The 26439-nt window shown below is 48.3% G+C and overlaps 3 non-coding genes across 3 annotated transcripts; 2 read left to right on the forward strand and 1 right to left on the reverse strand.

The window, feature by feature from the left end:
• The first annotated feature begins 1393 nt into the window (after window positions 1–1393).
• On the forward strand, window positions 1394–1512 carry LOC119975323. Its single transcript, XR_005462739.1, has one exon. It is a non-coding gene; the product is annotated as a 5S ribosomal RNA (ribosomal RNA).
• Window positions 1513–11015: 9503 nt separating this feature from the next.
• On the forward strand, window positions 11016–11134 carry LOC119975325. Its single transcript, XR_005462741.1, has one exon. It is a non-coding gene; the product is annotated as a 5S ribosomal RNA (ribosomal RNA).
• Window positions 11135–24219: 13085 nt separating this feature from the next.
• Window positions 24220–24338, reverse strand: LOC119975313. The gene has a single exon (XR_005462730.1). It is a non-coding gene; the product is annotated as a 5S ribosomal RNA (ribosomal RNA).
• Window positions 24339–26439: the final 2101 nt, after the last annotated feature.

The following is a 26439-nucleotide window of genomic DNA, read 5'->3' on the forward strand; positions in this document are numbered from 1 at the left end:
GTTGGTTCCAGGGTTGAACCGGGTTGGGGGCTCGCAATTTTTGGGGTGGCAGCAGAGCCGGGAGTGCAGGAGGTGAAAGAGGCCAATATTCTGTTCTTTGTGTCCCTGGTAGCCCGGCGCAGGATTCTTTTGCAGTGGAAGGATGCGAGGCCCCCGAGCGTGGAATCCTGGATCAACGATATGGCTGGGTTTATCAAACTGGAGAGGATCAAGTTTGCCCTAAGGGGTTGGTGCAAGGGTTCTTCCGGCCGTAGCAGCCGTTTCTAGACTTCTTGGCGGAGCATTAAGTAGTGGTCAATTTCAGCAGCAACCGGGGGGGGGGGGGGGGGTTCTTTACTGGGTATGTGTATTTGTTTCCATGTAATTTAATTATTATTTTGTTAATTTATTGCTTCTGTATTTGGGGGGGGGGGTTACTGTTTTTTCTCTTTTTTTCCGTGTTGTTGGTTAACATTTGTTGAAAATTTGAATATTAATTATTTAAGAAAAAACTGCAACAAGTGGCAGCTTGTGTTATTCCAAATTACATAACACAACAGTGGAGAACCACGATCTGGTACCTAAAGGGTTAACATGAGACTGAGTACAGTACCGCCCACATAGTGATGCAAAACAGCTCCGACCTAGAGCTGGGGCCAGTCTAAAGATCACTAACAACAGTGTAAGGACCTAGTAGAGAGTCCTTCACATCCCGACTAAATATGTATGTAGTTCAGTATTGTTAATAAAGATATCTGTGTATCTTATACAAGACTGCCTCGTGGTATCCAAGCAGAATCATTCAAGTGTAGCGACAACAGAACAGATCATAGTAAACTCGGTAGTATCTGTCAGTTTTCCTTCGATGTTAGAAACTCAAGTTGTGGTTTGGTCAAAGTTTTCGGGATATCCTGGAGAACAGATAGAGGAGACACGGAGAAACTGTTTCTGCTGATTGGGGAAGTCCAAGACTAGGGAGCTTGACTGACAAAAGAGGGCCATGGAGTGGGCTTAGAAAATACTTCAACGCCTAAAAGTGTGGCAGAAGATTGGAAATGTCTGCTGCAAAAGGCAATTCGATCTCAATCAATAAGAAATTTGACATCTGATATTTTGCAATATTTGTCAACCAAAGGTGCTCATGATGGGGATGAAAGGTGGGGAAATGGAGTCATAAAGCAGAGGAGACACAATTCATTGAATGGTGGTATAGACTCGAAGGCCAAATGTGCTAACTTGTGAATGAAGGGAAAGAATTGTAATTTGTGCCCGAGTATCAAGAGAGAAAGGTTGGGGAATGGTGGAAAATGAAAAGAAAATAGAAAAATAAATCCTGTGGCACAATAGAATGCTATGAAATAATACCAGTGTCAGGATTGTGGCGTTTAAGTAGGGAGAAAAGGAAGCAGCAAATGCCTACGGCCATACTAGTCTGAAAACGCCTGATCTCGTCTGATCTCGGAAGCTAAGCAGATTCAGGCCTGGTTAGTACTTGGATGGGAGACCGCCTGGGAATACCAGGTGCAGTAGGCTTTTGCTGCCACCAGAGGCTGCTCAAGCATCACCACCCTCACACTCACATTCAGCAATCCACAAACATCCTTTTCACTCCTCGCTCCTGCACACACACCAAACTCTTCCTTTCTCTCTATCTTATTGCTGTACATTATCCTCCTGCTACACAAAGCCAAGAGGGCTGATTGAGATCGGAGAAGAAACGCGAAACACCAGAGTGAAATTCTCTGGCATCGCCGAACATGTTTCTTGGCGGCAGGAGGTGACGCATCGTTGGCCGGCAGCGGCATCTTCTGGTCCCGCCGGTGTGAATCCACCCCACGCTGCCGGGAAACCTGCAGCAGTGTGAACGGCCAGAAGAACTCACCCCAGATCTTACATTACTTTTGTCCACTCACACACAACTCTGAATGTTCACTTGCCAGATTCATTACCACGCCATTCTGTTTTAAAAGAATCTTATAACTGGGGGTGTGGATAGGGCTTGAAACTACAGCGGTGGAGAGGATGGGGGGGGGGGGGGGGGCAAGGTAGAAAAAGGTGTAGGGAGGGTTTTAAAGCTAAATTCAGAAGTCAAGGCATTGGGTGTAACAATTTGGTTAAAGGCAAGTAGAAGTAGGGGATGTTTAGCACACTGGGCTAAATCGCTGGCTTTGCAAGCAGGCCAGCAGCACAGTTCGATTTTCGTAACAGCCTCGCCGAACAGGTGCCGGAATGTGGCGACTAGGGGCTTTTCACAGTAACTTCATTGAAGTCTACTCATGACAATAAGCGATTTTCATTTCAGAATGTAACATGAAGAGTCAGAGTGTAACTGTAATAGTACATCAGCAAATAATATCCATGAAAAGAGCAGTACTAAAATAAATAAAATTCAAGTGTCTTAATCGGAATGAAAGAAGCATTCACACTAAGATTGATGAACGGGTAGCATAAATAGAGATGAGCAATTAGATCTAATAGCTATTATGGGACACGGTTACAAGGTAACCAAGGTTGGGAAATAAGTATTCCAGGGTACACCACAGTTCCAAAAGACAACCAGAATGGAAAAAGAAGAGGAGGAGCCCAGTTTAAAAGGAGGACATGAACATGTGAGTGAGAAAGGATCTTGTATCAGAAGATCAGGAAACAGTATCAGTGTGGGCAGTGATTCGGGATAGCAGGGTCAGAAATATCTGGTGGGTGAAGTTGGATTAGTTTATTGTCACGTGTACCGAGGTACGGTGAAAAGTATTTTTCAGCGAGCAGCTCAACAGATCATTAAGTACATGAAATGAAAATGAAATGAAAGAAAATACATAATAGGGCAACAATAGGTAAAAAATGTAACTACATAAGCACCGGCATCGGATGAAGCATAAAGGGATGTAGTGTTCATGAGGTCAGTCCATAAGAGGGTCGTTACGGAGTCTGGTAACAACGGGGAAGAAGCTGTTTTTGCTCTTTAGTTTGCTCTTTGCTCTTTAGGGTGAACAGCCAGTTGTCGTGGTGCATATAGGCATCAACAATATAGGTAGAAAACGGGATGAGGTCCTGCAATCAGAATTTAGGGAGTTAGGAGACAAGTTAAAAAGTAGGAACTCAAATGTAGTAATCTCAGGATTTCTACCAGTGCCACGAAACAGTCAGAGTAGGAATTTAAGAATAGTCAGAATGAATACGTGGTTTGAGAGATGGTGCAGGAGGGAGGGGTTCAAATTTGTGGGACATTGGAACCGGTTCTGGGGGCGGTGGAACCATTACAAATCGGATGGTCTACACCTGGGCAGGACTGGAACTAATGTCCTCGGGGGAGCTTTTGCGAACACTGTTGGGGAGGTTGGCAGGGGGATGGGAACCAGATTAGGAAGTTAGAGGTCAGTAAAGAAGCAGCAACTAAAGCCAGTAAGGTACTGGATAATAAACTCAATGTGACTAAGGGGAAGAGTAGACAGGGAAGAGATGATGATCGCAAAGGGACAGGTGGTCTGAGGTGCATTTGTTTTAATGCGAGAAGTGTAGCAGGTAAGGCAGATGAACTTAGGGCTTGGATTAATATCTGGGAATATGATGTTATTGGTATTACTGAGACTTGGTTGAGGGATGGGCAAGACTGGCAACGAAATATCCCAGGGTATAGATGCTTCAGGAGGGATGGAGAGGGAGGTAAAAGGGGTGGAGGAGTTGCATTACTGGTCAGAGATGATATCACAGCTGTGATTAAGGAGGGCACGATGGAGGATTCGAGCACTGAGGCAATATGGATAGAGCTAAGAAATAGGAAGGGTGCAGTAACATTGTTGGGACTTTACTATAGGCCTCCCAAAAGTGAGCGTGAAGTAGAGGTACAAATATGTAGACAGATTATAGAACAATGTAGGAGCAATAGGGTGGTTGTGATGGGAGATTTTAACTTCCCCAACATTGAATGGGACTCATATAGTGTTGGAGGCGTAGATGGAGCAGAATTTGTAAGGAGCATCCAGGAGAGTTTTTTTAGAGCAGTATGTAAATAGTTCAACTCGGGAAGGGGCCATACTGGACCTGGTATTGGGGAATGATCCCGGACAGGTGTTTGACTTTTCAGTCGGCGATTACTTTGGGAATAGCGATCACAATTCCATAAGTTTTAGAATACTCATGAACAAAGACGAGAGTGGTCCTAAAGGAAGAGTGCTAAATTGGGGAAAGGCCAACTATAACAAAATTCGGCAGGAGCTTGGGAATGTGGATTGGGAGCAGCTGTTTAAGGGTAAATCCACATTTGAAATGTTGGAGTCTTTTAAGGAAAGGTTGATTAGAGTGCAGGACAGACATGTTCCTGTGAAAATGAGAGATAGAAATGGCAAGATTAGGGAACCATGGATGACGGGTGGAATTGTGCGACTAGCTAAGAGGAAAAAGGAAGCATACATAAGATCGAGGCGACTCAAAACTGATGAAGCTTTGGTGGAATATCGGGAAAGTAGGACAAATCTCAAACACGCAATAAAGAGGGCTAAAAGGGGTCATGAAATATCTTTGGCTAACAGGGTTAAGGAAAATCCCAAAGCCTTTTATTCGTATATAAGGAGCAAGAGGGCAACTTGAGAAAGGATTGGCCCACACAAAGACAAAAGAGGGAATTTATGCGTGGAGTCAGAGGAAATTAGTGAGCTTCTTAATGGGTACTTTGCATCGGTATTCACCAAGGAGAGGGACATGATGGATGTTGAGGCTAGGGATGGATGTTTAAATACTCTAGGTCATGTCGGCATAAGGAAGGGGGAGGTTTTGGGTATTCTAAAAGGCATTAAGGTGGACAAGTCCCCAGGACTGGATGGGATCTATCCCAGGTTACTGAGGGAAGCGAGGGACGAAATAGCTGGAGCCTTAACAGATAACTTTGCAGCATCCTTGGGCACGGGTGAGGTCCCAGAGGACTGGATAATTGCTAATGTTGTCCCTTTGTTTAAGAAGGGTATCAGGGATAATCCAGGAAATTATAGACCTGTGAGCTTGACGTCAGTGGTAGGCAAACTGTTGGAGAAGATACTGAGGGATAGGATCTATTCGCATTTGGAAGAAAATAGACTTATCAGTGATAGGCAGCATGGTTTTGTGCAGGGAAGGTCATGTCTTACAAACCTAATAGAATTCTTTGAGAAAGTGACAAAGTTAATTGATGAGGTGAAGGGCTGTAGATGTCATATACATGGACTTCAGTAAAGCATTTGATAAAGTTTCCCATGGCAGGTTGATGGAAAAAGTGAAGTTGTATGGGGTTCAGGGTGTACTAGCTAGATGGATAAAGAACTGGCTGGGCAACAGGAGACAGAGAGTAGTGGTGGAAGGGAGTGTCTCAAAATGAAGAAAGGTGACTAGTGGTGTTCCACAGGGATCCGTGCTCGGACCACTGTTGTTTGTGATATACATAAATGATCTGGACGAAGGTAGAAGTGGTCTGATAAGCAAGTTTGCAGATGATACTAAGATTGGTGGAGTTTAAGATAGCGAGGCGGACTGTCAGAGAATACAGCAAAATATAGATAGATTGGAGAGTTGGGCAGAGAAATGGCAGATGGAGTTCAATCCAAGCAAATGCGAGGTGATGCATTTTGGAAGATCTAACTCAAGAGCAGACTATATGGTCAATGGAAGAGTCCTGGGGAAAATTGATGTACGGAGAGATCTCGGAGTTCAGGTCCATTGTACCCTGAAAGTGGCGACGCAGGTCAATAGAGTGCTTGCTTGCCTTCATTGGACGGGGTATTGAGTACAAGAGTTGGCAAGTCATGTTACAGTTGTATCGGACTTTGGTTAGGCCACATTTGGAATACTGTGTGCAGTTCTGGTCGCCACATTACCAGAAGGATGTGGATGCTTTAGAGAGGGTGCAAAGGAGGTTCACCAGGATGTTGTCTGGTACGGAGGGTGCTAGCTATGAAGAAAGGTTGAGTAGATTAGGATTGGGAAGACGGAGGTTGAGGGGAGACCTGATTGAGGTCTACAAAATTGAGAGGTATGGACAGGGTGGATAGCAACAAGCTTTTTCCAAGAGTGGGGGTGTCAATTACAAGGGGTCACGATTTCAAGGTGAGAGGGGAAAAGTTTAAGGGAGATAGAACATAGAACATAGAACACTAGAGCGCAGTACGGGCCCTTCGGCCCTCGATGTTGCGCCGACCTGTGAAACCATCTGAAGCCTATCTGACCTACACTATTCCATTTTCATCCATATGTCTATCCAGTGACCACTTAAATGCCCTTAAAGTTGGCGAGTCTACTACTATTGCAGGCAGGGCGTTCCACACCCCTACTACTCTCTGAGTAAAGAAACTGCCTCTGACATCTGTCCTATATGTATCACCCCTCAATTTAAAGCTATAAATGTGGAAATGATGTGTGAAATATAAATATAAATATTTATATAAATATAAATATAAATGATGTGTGTGGAAAGTTTTTTACGCAGAGGGTGGTGGGTGCCTGGAATGCTTTGCCAGCGGAGGTGGTAGAGGCGGGCACGATAGCATCATTTAAGATGCACCTGGACAGGTATATGAACGGGTGGGGAACAGAGAGAAGTAGACCTTGGAAAATAGGAGGCAGGTTTAGATAAAGGATCTGGATCGGCGCAGGCTGGGAGGGCCGAAGGGCCTGTTCCTGTGCTGTAATTTTCTTTGTTCTTTGTTCTTTAAAACTGCCCTAACCTGTTTGTCCGTACTAAGTGTGGTCGGATCAAAGCAATATTCTCCGACTGCGCTAATCCTGTTTGCATACTCACCTACTGTGAGCGTTGCGGGGGCTCTTGCTGACCTTGCCATTTTCCAGACACATTGATTCACTGGATCAAATGACAGGCTGTGCGAATTCATAAAGTCTATTCCTAAAATGTGCTCTGCTGTGTAGGGCAGATCCACTAAAACTATGGGGTGTCTTGTTGTGATGTTACCTATCTGAATGGGTACAGGGGCTGTGATGTGTCCCTGCTGTGAGTGGCCTGTGAAGCCGCTGAGGGTGATTGTGGCTGTAGTGGGCCACGTGTCTTTTTGAAACATATTGGAGGAATTAATTGTGGTGCGGGACCCTCCTGTGTCCCAGAGTAATTCAATGGGCTGTCCCCGTATTTTTGCTGCGACTACTGGTCGTCCGGACCTATCCCAAAGGGTGTCACAGACCCAAGTGGGGGGAGCGCGAACACCGTCAGTCTGTTCCGTCCATGTCTGACTGATCTGAATGGGTGCCTACACTGTGAATGGGCTTTGTCCTGTTCCTATTCAGAATGCCTGTTTGCTGGGCTCTCTGGCTTTTGTGGGGCATTACATTCTCGAGCAAAGTGTCCCAATTGTCCACAGTTGTAACACTCCTGTGGTTTCTGTGGGGGGCTGTTCCTGCCTTCATTCACCCATGCGGGGTTCTGCTGTGCTCTAACTGCCTGAAAATCAGCCTCTGCCTGCTGATCTTCGGGTTTCCTAACTGCGGGTTTACTATGGACAGATTGCTCCCAAGCGCGGGACAATCTTTTAAAAACCCATTTCTCAGTCTGGTTTTACCTCGATTATCCTAACTGTTGCTATTTTGCCTGGGAATCGCTCATTAATATTCAGATTGCTGGTTTCAATGCTGTCTGCTTTCTGCAACTCAAATATACAGAAGAACTCTGCAAACTGCTTGTTTTCTCATACTGTCCAAATTTCCCTGCGTTCTTTGCGAATCTCCATTTTAAGTCGGGAAGTGGCCAACCCAGGTGGCTACAATAGGTGCGCAAGGTGTGCGAGAGGGTCAGCGAACCATGTCCATATGTTCTGGGCATGCCCAAAGCTTAAGTGATTCTGGCAGGGGTTTGCGGATATCATGTCCAAAGTGTTGAAAACAAGTTTGGCACCGAGTCCAGAGGTGGCGATTTTCGGAGTGTCGGAAGAGCCGGGAATCCAGGAGGAGGAAGAGGCAGACGTTCTAGCCTTTGCTTCCCTGGTAGCCTGGAGGCAGATACTATTAGCTTGGAGGGACCCAAAGCCCCCGAAGACGGAGACCTGGCTCAGTGACATGGCTAGCTTTCTCTGTTTGGAGAAAATCAAGTTCGCCTTGGGAGGGTCACTGTTAGGGTTCGTCCAGAGGTGGCAGCTGTTTGTCGACTTCTTTGGGGATAATTAACCGTCAGCAGAAGGGGGCGGGGGGCGGTTGGGGTTTAGCTTAGTTTAGAGTAGGGGGTTAGTAAAGGTAGGACCTGTAAGGGAGCAAGACGGGCTTTTCACTATGTTTATATTTGCAAGTACATTGTTTATTCTGTTATTGTCATAAAACCATAAATACCTCAATAAAATGTTTGTAACAAAACCTATTTACTATGTAATCTGCTGACCATACATCTCGTGTGTCTCAAAAACATGGGCAAGTTAACTAGCCTAAATCCCATCATACACTGCTGCCAGAGTAGGCACAGAGGGGCAGCATGGTAGCAGAAGTGAATAGCACTGTGGCTTCACAGTGCCAGGGTCCCAAGTTCGATTCCCTGCTGGGTCGCGGTCTGTGCGGAGTCCGCATGTTCTCCCCTTGTCTGCGTGGGTTTCCTCCGGGTGCTCCAGTTTTCTCCCACAGTCCAAAGATGTGCAGTTTCATGATTAATAATGATTATCCAGTACACTTTATAATTAAATCTCAATCCTTAATAAACTAACTCAGTCCCCAATTCCATATTTTAGAGAAAAAGTTCTGTGATTGTAACAATTCCTCAGCTTTCTCGGTGTGGGTCTTGATGAGCTCCCGCTCCTTGTTCCAGAGGTGGTCAATTTGCGTTGCCTTCTTCTTGTGTCCTTCCCAGTCGGCCCACAAGTGCGGGATGTGTGGAAGTCCCTTCTGGATGTATCGATGGATCCGTTGGTCATCGTCAATTCGCTCAAGGTCATCTGCTTCCACGATGGACACAGCCCTGTATAGAGTCAATTCATGACGGCCAATTGCCACGTTCTCCCTGTGTCTGCGTGGGTTTCCTCCGGGTGCTCCAGTTTCCTCCCTCAGTCCAAAGACGTGCGGGGTTAGATGGATTGGCGATGATAAATTGCCTATAGTGACCAAAAAGGTTAGGAGGGGTTATTGGGTTACGGGGATAGGGTGGAAGTGAGGGCTTAAGTGGGTCGGTGCAGAGTTGATGGACCGAATGGCCTCCTTCTGCACTGTAACCATTGTGTGACCCCATGATTCTACAACATCATGAAGATGTCATAAAATAACCAGAAAGACTAATACACTGCTCGCCTTAATAGATAGAACTAAAGAAAAGGGGGTAATGATCATGCTTCAGTACAAGGTACAAAGTTACCCTAACCCTGGTTAAACCACACTTTGAGTACTGGGAGCAGTTCCAGGCTCCACTGCTGAGGAAAGATAAGTAGGAGGGAGTGCAACGTATATTTATAACTGGACTCTTAATGGCTAAATCATGAGGAAAGATTATACAAAATAGACTGTATTCTATATAACAGATTAACAAATGATTTGATCAATGTCTTTGAAGTATTAAAAGGACCAGATAGGACAGATTATTTTGACAGGTGGGGAGTCCAGAACTACAGGGCATACTCTTAAAAATTATAGCTTTATCTTTCAGGAGTGAAATTCAAAAATGATCCCACATGCAAAGAGTGGTGGAAGTTGGGAAATCCCTTCCTAAGCAGGAAATTAATGCCAGATGAATGGTAAATTTTGAACGGAGATTCGTAGATAGTTGTTCACCGAAGGTAATGATGATGGAGTTTGGTGGGGGGAAAAAGCAGCAAAATGGAGTTAGATGGCAGCACGGTAGCAGGGTGGTTAGCATAAATGCTTCACAGCTCCAGGGTCCCAGGTTGGGTTCCCGGCTGGGTCACTGTCTGTGCGGAGTCTGCACGTCCTCCCCGTGTGTGCGTGGGTTTCCTCCGGGTGCTCCGGTTTCCTCCCACAGTCCAAAGATGTGCGGGTTAGGTGGATTGTCCATGCTAAATTGCCCGTAGTGTCCTAAAAGTAAGGTTAAGGGGACTTGAAGGGTTACGGGTATAGGGTGGATACGTGGGTTTGAGTAGGGTGATCATTGCTCGGCACAACATCGAGGGCCGAAGGGCCTGTTCTGTTCTATGTTCTATGTTCTATGTTCTTTGGCAGATCAGCCAGGATTCATTCCATGGTTGGATAGACTCAAAGGGGCAAATAAGTGACTTCTGTTCCTAGGTTCCTGAAGAAGGGAAAAGCTTGTCAGATGTGTCTGGGGCCAGTACCCTGAGAGAATGAGGTGGGGAAGGGGTAAAATGAAAAAAAAAAATATTTGATAGAGTAGAATGCTATCAAATAATATTAATGCCAGGCTTCAAATTCCTAGGGGTGCACATCACCAAAAATCTATCCTGGTCCACTCATGTCGACGCTATCACCAAGAAAGCACAACAGCGCCTTTACTTCCTCAGGAAACTAAGGAAATTTGGCATGTCCACATTAACCCTTACCAACTTTTACAGATGCACTATAGAGAGCATCCTCTCGGGCTGCATCACAGCCTGGTATGGCAACTGCTCGGCCCAGGACCGCAAGGAACTTCAGAGAGTCGTGAATACCGCCCAGTCCATCACACGAACCTGCCTCCCATCCATCGATTCCATCTACACCTCCCGCTGCCGGGGGAAAGCAGGCAGCATAATCAAGGATCCCTCCCACCCGGCTTACTCACTTTTCCAACTTCTTCCATCGGGCAGGAGATTCAGAAGTCTGAGAACACGGACGAACAGACTCAAAAACAGCTTCTTCCCCACTGTCACCAGACTCCTAAACGACCCTTTTATGGACTGTCCTCATTAATACTACACCCTGTCTGCTTCATCCGATGCCAATGCTTATGTAGTTACATTGTATATATTGTGTAGCCCTATTATGTATTCTCATGTACTTTCTTGAATTCTGTTCAATTCCCTTTCTTCCAATGTACTGAATGATCTGTTGAGCTGCTTGCAGAAAAATACTTTTCACTGTACCTCGGTACACGTGACAATAAACAAATCCAATCCAACTAGGTAGAAAAGGAGACAACAGATGCCTACGACCATACTAGTCTGAAAACGCCCGATCTCGTCTGATCTCGGAAGCTAAGCAGATTCAGGCCTGGTTAGTACTTGGATGGGAGACCGCCTGGGAATACCAGGTGCAGTAGGCTTTTGCTTCCACCAGAGGCTGCTCAAATATCACCACCCTCGCACTCACATTCAGCAATCCACAAACATCCTTTTCACTCCTCGCTCCTGCACACACACAAACTCTCTCTCTCTCTCTATCTTATTGCTGTACATTATCCTCCTGCTACACAAAGCCAAGAGGGGTGATTGAGATGAGAAGAAACACAAAACACCAGGGCGAGATTCTCTGGCATCGCCGAACATGTTTCTTGGCGGCAGGAGGTGACGCATCGTTGGCCGGCAGCGGCATCTTCTGGTCCCGCCGGTGTGAATCCACCCCACGCTGCCGGGAAACCTGCAGCAGTGTGAACGGCCAGAAGAACTCACCCCAGATCTTACATTACTTTTGTCCACTCACACACGACTCTGAATGTTCACTTGCTGGATTCATTGCCACGCCATTCTGTTTTAAAAGAATCTTATAACTGGGGGTGTGGATAGGTGTTGAAACTAAAAACGTTACTGTGGTGGAAGGGAGGTACGAGGTGGAAAAAGGAATAGGGAGGGTTTCAAAGCTAAATTCAAAAGTCAAGGCATTGGGCTGGTGTAACAATTTGGTTAAAGGCAAGTAGAATGTAACATGAAGAGTCAGAGAGTGTAACTGTAATAGTGCATCAGCAAATAACATCCATGAAAAGAGCAGTACTAAAATAAATAAAATTCAAGGCTCTTCCGCGGGATGAAGGCAGCATTCACATTAAGATTGACAAACGGGCAGCATAAATAGAGATGAACGTGAGATCCAATTGGCATTACAGGGACACGGTTACAAGGTGACCAAGGTTGGGAAATTAGTAATCCAGGATGCACCACATTTTCAAAAGACAACCAGAATGGAAAATGAGGAGGAGTAGCCCAGGTTAAAAGGAGGACATGAAGATGTGAGTGTGAAAGGATCTTGTAGCTTCCCCTGTTTGAAGGAGTTAGAGGAGAAATTTGAATTGCCAGCAGGAAACGGATTCAGGTATCTGCCGGTACGGGATTTTTTGCGAAGACAGGTTTCCACCTTTCCGCTCCTACCGCCACGGGGATACAGGACAGGGTAGTTTCCCGAACGTGGGTGGGAGAGGGGAAAGTATCAGATATCTGCAAAGAACTCATGGCGTCGGAGGTAACTCAGATAGAGGAGCTAAAGGTCAAATGTGAAGATGAGCGAGGAGGAAAGATAGAGGCAGGTCTGTAGGCGGATGCCTTGAGTAGAGTCAATACATTCTCACCATGTGCCAGCACAGCCTGATACAATTTAAGGCAGTTTACCGGACATACATGACAGTGGCCCAGATGAGCAAGTTTTTTGGGGTAGAGGGATTGGAAGCCCCCAAAATGGGTTACCACATGGCTGGGTTTCTCAGTCTTGAGAAAATCAAGTTCGCCAGAAGACGATCAATGCTAGGGTTCGCCCGGAGGTGGCAGCTGTTTGTCGACTTCTTCGGGGAAAATTAACTGTCAGCGGAGGCAAAAATTTTAAATGTGGGGAGGATGGGTTAGGCTATTTTTTGTTTAGGGTAGGAGGGACGTGTTAGGGATGGAGATGATTTATGCACTATGTTTATATTTAGATTTGCATTGTATACTGTCGTTGTTACTGTTATTATTATAAAATTACAAATACCTTAATAAAATGTTTTTTAAGAAAAAGCAAAAGGATCTTGTTTCAGAAGATCAGGAAGCAGAATCATTGTGGGCGGAGATTCGGGACAGCAGGGTCAGAAATCTCTGGTGGGAGTAGTATGCAGAGTCCATACAGAGGTTACACCAATAGACAGAACACGAAAGAAGACGTAATTGGGGTTGTAACAAAGGCAATTTAATAATTGTGGAGTTTTTACTTTTGATATAGACTGGACAAATTACATTTTCAAAGGTTTTCCAGATGAGGAACTTGTTGAAAGATTTTATGATAGTTTCCTGATTGTTGCGGAACCAACCAGGGGTAAAGCTACTTAGATCTAGCATTGTGCAATGAGACAAGATTAATTTGTAATCTCACAGTAAAAGATCCAATGTGGAAAAGTGATGGTAACATTGAATTTCATATGAAGCTTGAAAACAACATAATCCAGTCCCAGTCGAAAACCTTGAAATTAAACAAAGACAATTACTCAGGTATGAGTCCAGAGCTGGCTACAGTTGATTTGGTAAAATGACTGGAATGTATGGTGGTAAATAAAGAAGGGAATTCTCAGTTGCATAGGCAAGCAGTAAGCCTCATGATTGACCGGGAAAGGGCCACCAAAAGGTTGATCATAAGGTAATTAATAAAATGACAATAAATTAGCCAAGACTATGAAATCCAATTAATGTGTACGAAGCTGGACAAAAAGCAGCTAAAGTAAATGTTTCTTCCTTAGAAACAGTTCCTTAGCAGAAATAGAGGCCGTAATTCTCTGGCCGTTCGCCAGCAACGGGATTCTTTGGTGCTACTGGCAGCACACCCCTGCCTGCTGGTTTCCCGGTGGAGTGGGGTGGTTTCAATGAGAATTGCCATTGACAGCGGTGGGATTAGAGAATCCTGCCGCCAGTGAATGGCGCACCGTCTCCCGCTGCCGAGAAACACATCGCTGAGGGTGTGTGTAAACTAATGTCAGTCTTTACACAGGGGATAATGTTCAGGGGAGGTGGAGTGTCATGATATGCAAACATGCAGCTAATGAACACATAGAATAGGACACGACCAATGAGCAGTCAGGACACTCAGGGGTGGTATCTCACTATAAAAGGGACGAGGCACTCACACCCCGCCTCTTTCCACAGACCAACATCTACAGAGTGAGACAGGGTGTATCCTCAGCATCACACCCCAGCATGTGGCTGGTTCAGTTAGACTGAGTTACTACATTTAGATTAACATAGAGTCAAACTAATTGAGAACGATACTAATAGTTCAATGAAACACATTGAACTCCCTTCAATGTCTGGAGCATCTTTGACTCAAAACTGCATCAAGTGGGGACTTCCGGTTGCGGCGATCCGGAGCTAAGCCGCACGTTCGGTGGCTCCCGCTATATTTGGACTTTTGGGCTCTTCCTAGGGCACGTAACGGCGCTTGACGGACATTTCCCGGTGTGGGAAGGCTTCAGTAATGCTTCCCTGCCGGTGGATGGACTGGACCAGGAGCGGGGCGGTTAAAACATCGGTGCTGGAGCAGAGAACAGTGCGAGGGAGGAAGAACAAGATGGCGGAGATCCGGCAGCGTGGGCGCAGGAACAGCAGGAGCTGCTCCATCGCTGTTTTAGGGAGTTGAAGCTGAGCTGCTGGAACCACTAAAGCCTCTTTCAACAAGCTCCTGGCGACCCAGACGGCCCAGTGGGCGAAGATCCGCGAGGTGCGGCAAAAAGCCTCGGAGAACGAGGATGAAATCCTAGGCCTGGCGGTGAAGGTGGAGGTGCACAAGGCACTCCACAAGAAATGACAGGCGAGACTTGAGGAAATGGAGAACCGCTCGCGGCGGAAGAATTTGCGGATCCTGGGCCTCCCGGAGGGGCTGGAAGGATCGGACCTGGGGGCCTATGTGGTCACTATGCTGAATTCGCTAATGGGAGCGGGGTCCGTCCAGGGGCCCTTGGAGCTGGAGGGGGCCCACCAAGTGCTGGTGAGGAAGCCCAAGCCCAACGAGCCGCCAAGGGCGGTGCTGGTGCGGTTTCACCGGTTCGTCGATCGAGAATGTGTGCTCAGGTGGGCCAGGAAGGAGCGGAGCAGAAGGTGGGAGAATGCAGAGGTCCGAATTTACCAGGACTGGAGCGCGGAGGTGGCGAAGAAAAGGGCCGGTTATAACCGGCCGAAAGCAGTGCTGCACAGGAGAGGGGTGAAGTTTCGCCTGTTACAGCCGGCGCTCCTTTGGTCACCTATAAAGACCGCCGGTATTACTTTGACTCCCCGGTGGAGGCCTGGGCCTTTGTCCAGGCCGAAAAGCTGGACTCAGACTGAGACTTGAGGGGGGGGTCGGGGATTGTGGTATAGTGTTTTGAGGTTTTTTCTTCCTTGTTCCTTTGTTTTGTTTTTCTTTTTGGGGAAGTTTGGGGGATGTTTTGTAGGCCCGTTGGACGGGCTCCGGGAAAGGGGTGAAGGTGTTGGATTGGGATGGGTTGAAGGTTGGGGAATGTTGACGGGGCCTCGGGGGAGGGAACGGTTGCCCGGGCCAGGGAGGGGAAGTTTGGGCCTGGGAATTCGCCAAGTGGGGGTGGGGCCGGCCGAGCGGGTGGCGCCGGCTTTTTCCCCGTGCTTTGGGCTGAGGGACGGGGCTTAATTCGGATGCGCGGGTGTTTTCCCGCTCTGGGGCCTAAATGGGAGGGGACTGTGCCTGTTTGTGGGTAGGGAGGGGAGGCGCAGTGTTACACCGGGGCGGGGGGGGGGGGTGTCATTGGGATGGCGGGAGCAGTAGGGAATGGGGGGGCGTACCGGGTTGCTGCTGGAAGGGCCGATAGGGAACTGAGGTCTTTAAGGGGGGGCGGGAAAAATATCTGCCACTGTGGGGAACGGGCCATGCATGGCTGGCTAAGGAGGAGATATGGCTGATTGGCTGGGGTGGGGGGGGGGGGGTGGGCAATAGCCCTCCGATTCGGCTGGTCACCTGGAATGTAAGGGGTTTGAATGGGCCGGTCAAGCGGGCCCGGGTAGTCGCGCATCTGAAGGGGCTGAGGGCGGATGTGGCCATGCTCCAGGAGACACACCTTAGGGTGGTGGATGAGGTGAGGTTGAGAAAGCGGTGGGTTGGGCAAGTGTTCCATTCGGGGTTAGATGCGAAGAACCGGGGGGGTGGCGGGGAAGAGAGTGTCGTTTGTGGCGTCTAGTGTGGTGGCGGATAGCTGTGGCAGATATGTGATGGTAAGCGGTAAGCTCCAGGGGGAGTGGGTGGTGCTGGTCACTGTGTACGCCCCAAATTGGGACGATGCGGGTTTTATGCGGCGTATGCTGGGCTGGATTCCGGACCTCGAGACGGGAGTTTAATAATGGGAGGGGATTTTAACACAGTGCTGGACCCAGCACTGGATCGCTCGAGGTCCAGGACGGGTAAGAGGCCAGCGCCGGCCAAAGTGCTGAGCGGGTTCATGGACCAGATGGGAGGTGTGGACCCCTGGAGATTCATGAGGCCCGGGGCTCGGGAATTTTCGTTCTTCTCCCATGTCCACAAGGCTTACTCCCGGATTGACTTTTTTGTTCTGAGCAGGGCGTTGATTCCGATGGTGGAAGGTGCGGATTACTCGGCGATAGCTATTTCAGACCACGCCCCGCATTGCGTGGATTGAGAGCTGGGCGAGGGGAGGGACCAACGCCTGATGTGGAGGTTGGAGGTGGGGCTGCTGTCGGACGAGGAGGTGTGCAGGCGGATTCGGAGGTGAATAGAAGGGTACCTAGAAATTAATGATAATGGGGAGGTGCTGGTGGGGGTGGTCTGGGAGGCGCTGAAGGCGGTGGTTAGGGGGGAGCTGTTCTCCATCAGGGTGCATAGGGAGAGGGGGGAGAAAAGGGAGAGGGAGAGGCTGGTGGAAGAAATGGTGAGGGTGGACAGGAGATACGAGGAGGTCCCGGAGGAAGGGCTGTTGAGGAAGCGGCGCAGCCTCCAAGCGGAGTTTGATATATTGACCACCAGGAAGGCGGAGGCGCAGTGGAGGAGGGCACAGGGGCGGTATACGAATACGGGGAAAAGGCGAGTCGGATGCTGGCGCACCAGCTCCGGAAGCGGGAGACGGCTAGGGAAATAGGGGGAATTAGGGATGGAGGAGGAAGTCTGGTGCGGAGTGCGAAGTGCATTAACGGAGTTTTCAGTGCCTTTTATGAGGAACTATACCGGTCAGTGCCCCCAGTGGAGGAGGGAGGAATGGACCACTTTCTGGGCAAGCTAAGGTTTCCGAGAGTGGGGGAGGAGCAGGTGGGGGGGTTGGGGGCACCAGTTGGGCTGGAGAAGCTGGTTATCGCGATGGGGAGCATGCAGTCGGAGAAGGCACCGGGGTCCGATGGGTTCCTGGTTGAATTCTTAAGAAGGTTTCAGACGTGCTGGGCCCGCTGCTAGTAAGGACCTTTAATGAGGCGAGGGAAGGGGGCTTAGCCCCCGACGATGTCTAGGGCGTTGATCTCATTGATTCTGAAGCGGGAGAAGGACCCCCTTCAGTGCTGGTCGCATAGACCGATTTCGCTCCTCAAAGTGGACGCGAAGCTGCTAGTAAAGGTCTTGGCCAGGAGGGTGGAGGACGTGGTGCCGCAGGTCATACACGAAGATCAGACGGGTTTTGTGAAGGGGAGGCACCTGAACGTCAACGTACGGAGGTTTCTCAATGTCATAATGATGCCGTTGGTGGATGGGGAGGCGGAGAAAGTGTCGCCGATGGACGCGGAGAAGGCCTTCGATAGGGTGGAATGGGGATATCTTAGGGAGCTTCTGAAAAGGTTTGAGTTCGGAGAGGGATTTATTAAGTGGGTGAGGCTGCTGTATGATGCCCCGGTGGCGAGTGTGGTTATGAATGGGAGGAGGTCGTAGAATTTTCGACTGCACCGGGGGTCGAGGCAGGGGTGTCCCCTGTCTCCCCTGCTGTTCGCGTTGGCGATCGAGGTCCTGGCCATGGTGCTGAGGGAGTCGAGGAACTGGAGGGGGATAGTGCGGGGGGGGGGGGGGGCGAAGGAGCATCGGCTGTCGTTATACGCGGATGATGTATTGTTGTATGTGGCAGACCCCGTGGGGCGGATGCTGGAGGTGATGAGGACACTTGAGGAGTACGGGGGCTTCTCCGGGTATAAGCTCAACGTGGGGAAGAGTGAGCTGTTCATGTTGCATCCGGTTGACCAGGAGAGAGGGATTGGGGAGCTCCCGCTGAAAAGGGCGGAGAGGAGTTTCAGGTACCTGGGGGTCCAGATAGCCAGGACCTGGGGGACCCTGCACAGGCTCAACCTAACGAAGCTGGTGGTGCAGATGGAGGAGGAGTTTAGGAGGTGGGATGTGTTGCCACTCTCCCTAGCGGGCAGGGTCCAGTCTGTCAAAATGATGGTGCACCCGAGGTTCTTGTTCCTCTTACTCCTTGTCATGATTCCGAAGGCTTTCTTCAGGAGGGTCAATAGGAGTATTACGGGGTTTGTGTGGGTGCAGAAAACTCCGAGGGTGAGGAGGGTTCCTGCAGCGGAATAGGGATGTGGAGGGGTTGGTGTTGCCCAAACTGTGTGGGCACTACTGGGCCGCCAATGTGGCGACGATACGTAGGTGGGTGGTGGAGGGGCAGGGGGCGGCTTGGAGAAGGATGGAGGTGGCATCCTGTGTGGGCATGAGCCTGGAGGCGCTGGTGACAGCGCCGTTGCCACTCCCCCCCCAACAAGGTATACTACGAGTCTGGTGGTGGCGGCTACCCTCAAGATTTGGGGGCAGCGGAAGCGGCATAGGGGGGAGATGAAGGCTTCAATTTGGTCCCTGATACAGGGGAACCACCGGTTTTTCCAGGGAGGATGGATGGAAGGTTTTTGAGCTGGCACAGGGCAGGTATCAGGCGGATGGAGGACCTCTTTGTCGACGGGGTTTGCGACCTTGGAGGAGTTGGAGGGAAGGTTGGGCCTCCCCCCAGGGAACACCTTTAGATACATGCAGATTAGGGCGTTTGTTTGGCGGCAGGTGGCGGAGTTTCCACTGTGCCGCCAAGGGGGGATTCATCGATACATCCAGAAGGGACTTCCACACATCCTGCACTTGTGGGCCGACTGGGAAGGCCTCAAGAAGAAGGCAACGCAAATTGACCACCTCTGGAACAAGGAGCGGGAGCTCATCAAGACCCACACCGAGAAAGCTGAGGAATTGTTTAAATCACAGAACCTTTTCTCTAAAATATGGAATTTGGGACTGAATACCAATATCCACCCATGGATATGCATTATTTTGTACATTGTTGTATTTCTGCAGCTGTTTATATTGCTCATCTTTTTTACTACGCTCTGTTGCCCCAGACGCCGCATTAGGGAATGGCACAAAGACAGTCGCCCCCTTGATAAAAAGGAACTGTTACAGCTCTAACCTGTTGACCATTCCACACCCAGGCCTGACTCCAACAAGTTCAGCATGTCTATTTAATGGCCTATTCTTGGGCTAGCCAAGAGCCAAAATGGGGGATTGAAGGGGGTGTCCAGCAACGAGACCTCTTAAAACTGAATAGCTAGGATGCCACTAGAGTAGTTTTACATAAGTTAGTTTATTAAGGATTGAGATTTAATTATAAAGTGTACTGGATAATAATTATTAACCATTAAACTTGTATTTTAGGACATAGCAGTGATAATCATGTAAACATAGAACATACAGTGCAGAGGGAGGCCATTCGGCCCATTGAGTCTGCACCGACCCATTTAAACAATCACTTCCACCCTATCCCCGTAACCCAATAACCCTCCTAACCTTTTTGGTCACTAAGGACAATTTATCTTGGCCAATCCACCTAACCTGCACGTCTTTGGACTGTGGGAGAAAACCGGAGCACCCGGAGGAAATCCACGCAGACATGGGGAGAACGTGCAGACTCCGCACAGACAGCGACCCAGCAGGGAATCGCACCTGGGACCCTAGCACTGTGAAGCCACAGTGCTCTTCACTTCTGCTGCCGTGCTGCCCGTCTGTGCCTACTCTGGCAGCAGTGTATGATGGGATTTCGGCTAGTTAACCTGCCCATGTTTTTGAGACACACGAGATGTGTGGTCAGCAGATTACATAGTAAATAGGTATTGTTATATACATTTTATTGAGGTATTTATGGTTTTATGACAATGTACATGCAAATATAAACATAGTGAAAAGCCCGTCTTGCTCCCTTACAGGTCCTACCTTTACTAACCCCCTACTCTAAACTAAGCTAAACCCCAACCGCCCCCCGCCCCCTTCTGCTGACGGTTAATTTTCCCCAAAGAAGTCGACAAACAGCTGCCTCTTTCTCCTCCTGGATTCCCAGCTCTTCCGACACTCCGTAAATCGCCACCTCTGCACTCAGTGCCAAACTTGTGTTCAAAACTTTGGGCATGATATCCGCAAACCCCTGCCAGAATCCTTTAAGCTTTGGGCATGCCCAGAACATATGGACTTGGTTCGCTGACCGTCTCGCACACCTTGCGCACCTATTGTAGCCACCTGGGTTGGCCACTTCCCGACTTAAAATGGAGATTTGCAAAGAACGCAGGGAAAGTTGGACAGTATGAGAAAACAAGCAGTTTGCCGAGTTCTTCTGTATATTCGAGTTGCAGAAAGCAGACAGCATTGAAACCAGCAATCTGAATATTAATGAGCGATTCCCAGCCAAAATAGCAACAGTTAGGATAATTGAGGTAAAACCAGACTTCTCGGCGCCACCCAAGGACCGCCCAGCGATCAGGAAACAGCCCCAGTATTGGGGAATTCAAACCAATCGATTGGTACATGATCCAATCGATTGGAGTCAGGTACGGGGTCTGCCCAAAAGGGCACGAAGCCCCTGTGGCCAAAAAAGACAGGTCCCAAGTTCAATTCGGTCTCTTGGCAGTTTCCCTCGATAGACTTCTCGGCAGGGTCAAGCAGCAGACCGAAACAACACTTGACCCTGAACTGCCTTGCAGCTGCACCAACAAGTAAGTGTCCAGTCAACGCACGCTACGAGATAGGCGCTCCTGACCCTTAGTCCGTACCAGCTGGAAGCCTGCAGTCTCAGGATTAAACAAGAGGCCATTGTTCCCTGACCCAGTGGGTTCCTTTTCCAGAAGATAAGTATTGGCCTGTAGTGGTAGAAGTAGCTTAGTTTTGCAGTATTTATGCATGAGTAGCGATTGACTGTGTATATAATAAATGTGTTTTGATTTGGACCTTACTAACTGGTGTATTGAGTTATTGATCAGCACTTGATCTTGAACCTTGTGGTGGTATCATAAAGATACCTGGCGACTCTAGAGCAAGGGAATAAAACAGAGCCAATTGAGTGTGAAGCACACTCACCAAAATGAGCAACATTTAGTGGCCAACTCTGACGGGACTCGATCTAGAAGTGGCCTCACCACTCCGAGAGAACCTAGAAATTTGAAATTAGAATCCAATTGGGAACAGAAACAACCACAAGTGTTCAAGCAGTTCTGATCAATCCTCATAATTCGGAAGTGTGTTTTTGCATGCGTATCCTTCAGGGTTATAAGGTAAAACTGATAGATTCTATTGCGAAAAACTGTCGGGAGTTTGTTTTCCGGAAATTAGCGAAAGCCGTATCCGTGTTCACAGCACCGCCTTAGTATCCCTTGTTCCAAATTTAAAAGAAAGCATTAAGATAGGGAAAATGGCCATGCAGGCAATGGAACGCCTCATGAACCCTCAACAATTCGTGGTCTCAGCGAGCAGCAGCAGAGTAGGTCAGTGTCCCTGTTTGGGAAGTTGAATTGAGGAAGTACCTCGAAGGGAAGGGATGGCTCCTTTGGAATGACTTTTGCTCAAATGAGGAAACAGGTCCCGGGTGTATAGGACATACTTGGTGGGAGAACCTGAGTGAGATTCATAAAAAGAGTTTAGGAAAAGCACGTAAGCCGATGGCAATTGTGTCCTGTTTGGCACAATTGCGAGGCACAGAGGAGGTCGTTCAGATGCTCCGCAAAGAGTTAGAGGAGAAACATCAAATGAGCAAGGTTCATGTTAGCGAAGTAGAGAGCGAGAATATAGGATTAAGGAAGAAGTTGGCAGCGGAGGACAGAGAGGTGGATGATGCCAAGAGGGCTCACCAGTCTTGACTAGCGCATCTGAGCAGCTTCCAAACACAGTACGATAAGGCCTATCAGGACACGCACGTGCAGTCCTGGTAAGAGAGGAAACAGAGAAGCAGGTAGAGGCATTGCGAAAGCAATGTAATGACTTAAAGGCAGCGTTAAGAGCACTCCATGCTGCTACCATGGAGCAGAGACAAAGCTCCTTAGACCATGCGAAATGTCGGAAGCAGATTGCTAAACTGCAGTCTTTGCTTTCCGTACAAAATGTGTTTCAAAGCACATTTGGATCTCAGTTAGAGGAAGAAGATGGCCCTGATTGGCAGGAACTGAGTGAGACAGCGCAGAGATATGTTCAGGGAACATGTGCACAGGGAAAGCCCCAGAAAAGAAAAGCACCCCAACCCCCCACAGAGCAGATAGATCAGGCACCAATGAATCCCGTCACCACCCACCGCACAGCCGCAGCGGACGGAGACGCGGAATTCAAGTACACCACCCCCTTAACCGTGACCCAACTAAGGGACGCGTGCGAGAAGATCCCACCATTCCTCCCCACCGCAGCTCCCCACCAATTCTTCGCTAGAGTAAAGCAGCAGGCGACCATGTACAGCCTGGATGAGCGTGAGCAGGTGAAGCTCACCATTTTAAGTTTAGACCCCTCAGTTGTAGCGGCCCCTCCCGACCCCCAGAACGTAGGAGAAGGCACCCTTGCAGAGATGCACACGGCAATCCTAGACGCGATCGGTTATAACAGAGGTGACCCAGTAGAAGGCCTGAATAAGTGCAGGCAAAAGAAAACTGAACACCCCACAGCGTTTGCAGGACGTCTGTGGATACATTTTGTAGCAGTTTTCGGTGACTTGAACCGCGCCCATTTGACCCCAGACAATACGGCCAAATGGACCCGCACCCTTATCTCCCATGCCACAGAGGCAGGACAAAGACCTTGCACTAACTATGACCCCCTCAGAGGAAACTCATAATGAGAAATGGGTTTTAAAAAGATTGTCCCGCGCTTGGGAGCAATCTGTCCATAGTAAACCCGCAGTTAGGAAACCCGAAGATCAGCAGGCAGAGGCTGATTTTCAGGCAGTTAGAGAGCACCAGAACCCCGCATGGGTGAATGAAGGCAGGAACAGCCCCCCACAGAAACCACAGGAGTGTTACAACTGTGGACAATTGGGACACTTTGCTCGAGAATGTAATGCCCCACAAAAGCAACAGAGAGCCCAGCAAACAGGCATTCTGAATAGGAACAGGACAAAGCCCATTCACAGTGTAGGCACCCATTCAGATCAGTCAGACATGGACGGAACAGACTGACGGTGTTCGGGCTGCCCCACTTGGGTCTGTGACACCCTTTGGGATAGGTCCCTACGACCAGTAGTCGCAGCAAAAATACGGGGACAGCCCATTGAATTACTCTGGGACACAGGAGGGTCCCGCACCACAATTAATTCCTCCAATATGTTTCAAAAAGACACATGGCCCACTACAGCCACAATCACCCTCAGCGGCTTCACAGGCCACTCACAGCAGGGACACATCACAGCCCCTGTACCCATTCAGATAGGTAACATCACAACAAGACACCCCATAGTTTTAGTGGATCTGCCCTACACAGCAGAGCACATTTTAGGCATAGACTTTATGAATTCACACAGCCATTTGATCCAGTGAATCTCGCGGAAGACCCTTGAATTTTATTTATTTCAGTACTGCTCTTTTCATGGATGTTATTTGCTGATGCACTATTACAGTTACACTCTGACTCTTCATGTTACATTCTACTTGCCTTTAACCAAAGTGTGACACCACCCCAATGCCTTGACTTCTGAATTTAGCTTTGAAACCCTCCCTATACCTTTTTCCACCTTGCCCCCCCCCCCCACCCCCACCCTACCCTCTCCACCACTGTAGTTTCAAGCCCTATCCACGCCCCCAGTTATAAGATTCTTTTAAAACAGAGTGGCGTGGTAATAAATCTGACAAGTGAACATTCAGAGTTGTGTGTGAGTGGACAAACGTAATGTAAGATCTGGGTTGAGTTCTTCTGGCCGTTCACACTGCTGCAGGTTTCCCGGCAGCGTGGGGTGGATTCACACCGGCGGGACCAGAAGATGCCGCTGCCGGCCAACGATGCGTCACCTCCTGCCGCCAAGAAACATGTTCGGCGATGCCAGAGAATCTCACTCTGGTGTTTCGCGTTTCTTCTCCGATCTCAATCAGCCCTCTTGTCTTTGTATAGCAGGAGGATAATGTACAGCAATAAGATAGAGAGAAAGGAAGAGTTTGGTGTGTGTGCAGGAGCGAGGAGTGAAAAGGATGTTTGTGGATTGCTGAATGTGAGTGTGAGGATGGTGATGTTTGAGCAGCCACTGGTGGCAGCAAAAGCCTACTGCACCTGGTATTCCCAGGCGGTCTCCCATCCAAGTACTAACCAGGCCTGAATCTGCTTAGCTTCCGAGATCAGACGAGATCGGGCGTTTTCAGACTAGTATGGCCGTAGGCATTTGCTGCTTCCTTTTCTCCCTACTTAAACGCCACAATCCTGACACTAGTATTATTTCATAGCATTCTATTGTGCCACAGCATTTATTTTTCTCTTTTCTTTTCATTTTCCACCACTCCCCAACCTTTCTCTCTTGATACTCGGGCACAAATTACAATTCTTTCCCTTCATTCACAAGTTAGCACATTTGGCCTTCGAGTCTATACCACCATTCAATTAATTGTGTCTCCTCTGCTTTATGACTCCATTTCCCCACCTTTCATCCCCATCAGGAGCACCTTTGGTTGAAAAATATCGCAAAATATCAGGTGTCAAATTTATTATTGATTGAGAATGCCTTTTGCAGCAGACATTTCCAATCTTCTGCCACACTTTTAGGAGTTGAAGTATTTTCTAAGCTCACTCTATGGCTCTCTTTTGTCAGTCCAAACTCCCGAGACTTGGACTTCCCCAATCAGCAGAAACAGTTTCTCCGTGTCTCCTCTATCTGTTCCCCAGGATATCCTGAAAACTTTGATCAAACCACAACTTGAGTTTCTAACATCGAAGGAAAACTGACAGATACTACCGAGTTTACTATGATCTGTTCTGTTGTCGCTACACTTGAATGATTTTGCTTGGATACTACGAGGCAGTCTTGTATAAGATACACAGATATCTTTATTAACAATACTGAACTACATACATATTTAGTCGGGATGTGAAGGACTCTCTACAAGGTCCTTACATGCTGTTAGTGATCTTTAGACTGGCCCCAGCTCTAGGTTCTGAGCTGTTTTGATCACTATGTGGGCGGTACTGCACTCAGTCTCATGTTAACCCTTTAGGTACCAGATCGTGGTTCTCCACTGTTGTGTTATGTAATTTGGAATAACACAAGCTGCCACTTGATGCAGTTTTTTCTTAAATAATTTTTATTCAAATATTCAACAAATTTTAACCAACAACACGGATAAAAAGAGAATTAACTGTATCCACCCCCCCCCCCCCCCCCGCACCCTCCCCCCTCCCCCCAAATACAGAAGCAATAAATTAGCAAAAATAATAATTAAATAACATGGAAACAAATACACATACCTAGTAAAGAACCCCCCCCGCCCCTACCGCAATGCGGTCAGCCTAATTTGGAGGTGTACCTGCGATAGAGACCCGAGGAGTTCGAGTACAAGCAAGCATCCAGCAGAGGGCAGCAGAGCGGAGCTACTGATTGGTTGTTCCGGGGGAGATTTGCATACGTGCAGTGCGGTCAGCCTAATTTGAAGGTGGTTTGTGAAGGGGCTGTTGTCAAGTGACAATTTAACCTAAAACTCTTCCTCAGTGTTTCCCTCCCTACCCCCTCCTCTAAACAAAAAAAAAAACAACCGTGGTTGTCGGGAAGGTAAGTTCATCTCTTTTAAAACTTACCTTGAAGGGTGACATCACAGCAAAGCAGTGACCTGATCGGCTGGCAAGGAAAGTGCTCCAATTAGCAGTTGCTGGGATAAATTTAACTCTTCGTGTGTTGGTGAGTATTGTGATCTGTAAGTAAAATCTTTATTCCTTTCACTTATTAATTATTTGATACTATATTTGTAATCAGTTAAGGTAAAGGGTAAAGATGGCAGGAGATCCCAGACCCGTGTTATGCTCCTTGTGCGCAATATGGGAGTTCAGGGACGCGGCCAATGCCCCTGACTCCTTCATGTGCGGGAAGTGTGTCCAGCTGCAGCTCCTGTTAGACCGCATGCCGGCTCTGGAGCTGCGGATGGACTCACTTTGGAGCATCCACGATGCTGACGAGGTTGTGGATAGCACGTTCAGTGAGTTGGTCACACCGCAGATTAGGATTGGTGACGGAGACAGGGAATGGGTGACCAAAAGGCAGAGAAAGAGCAGGAAGGCAATGCAGGTGTCCCCTGCGGTCATCTTCCTCCAAAACAGGTGTACCGTTTTGGATACTGTTGGGGGAGATGACTCACCAGGGGAAGGCAGTAGTAGCCAGGCTCATGGCACCGTGGCTAGCTCTGCTACACAGAAGGGCGGAAAAAGACTGGAAGGGCTATAGTCATAGGGGATTCAATCGTAAGGGGAGTGGACAGGCGTTTCTGTGGTCGAAAACGA

The sequence above is a fragment of the Scyliorhinus canicula genome, chromosome 12 (genome assembly GCF_902713615.1).
Source record: "Scyliorhinus canicula chromosome 12, sScyCan1.1, whole genome shotgun sequence".
Classification (NCBI taxonomy): Eukaryota; Metazoa; Chordata; class Chondrichthyes; order Carcharhiniformes; family Scyliorhinidae; genus Scyliorhinus; species Scyliorhinus canicula.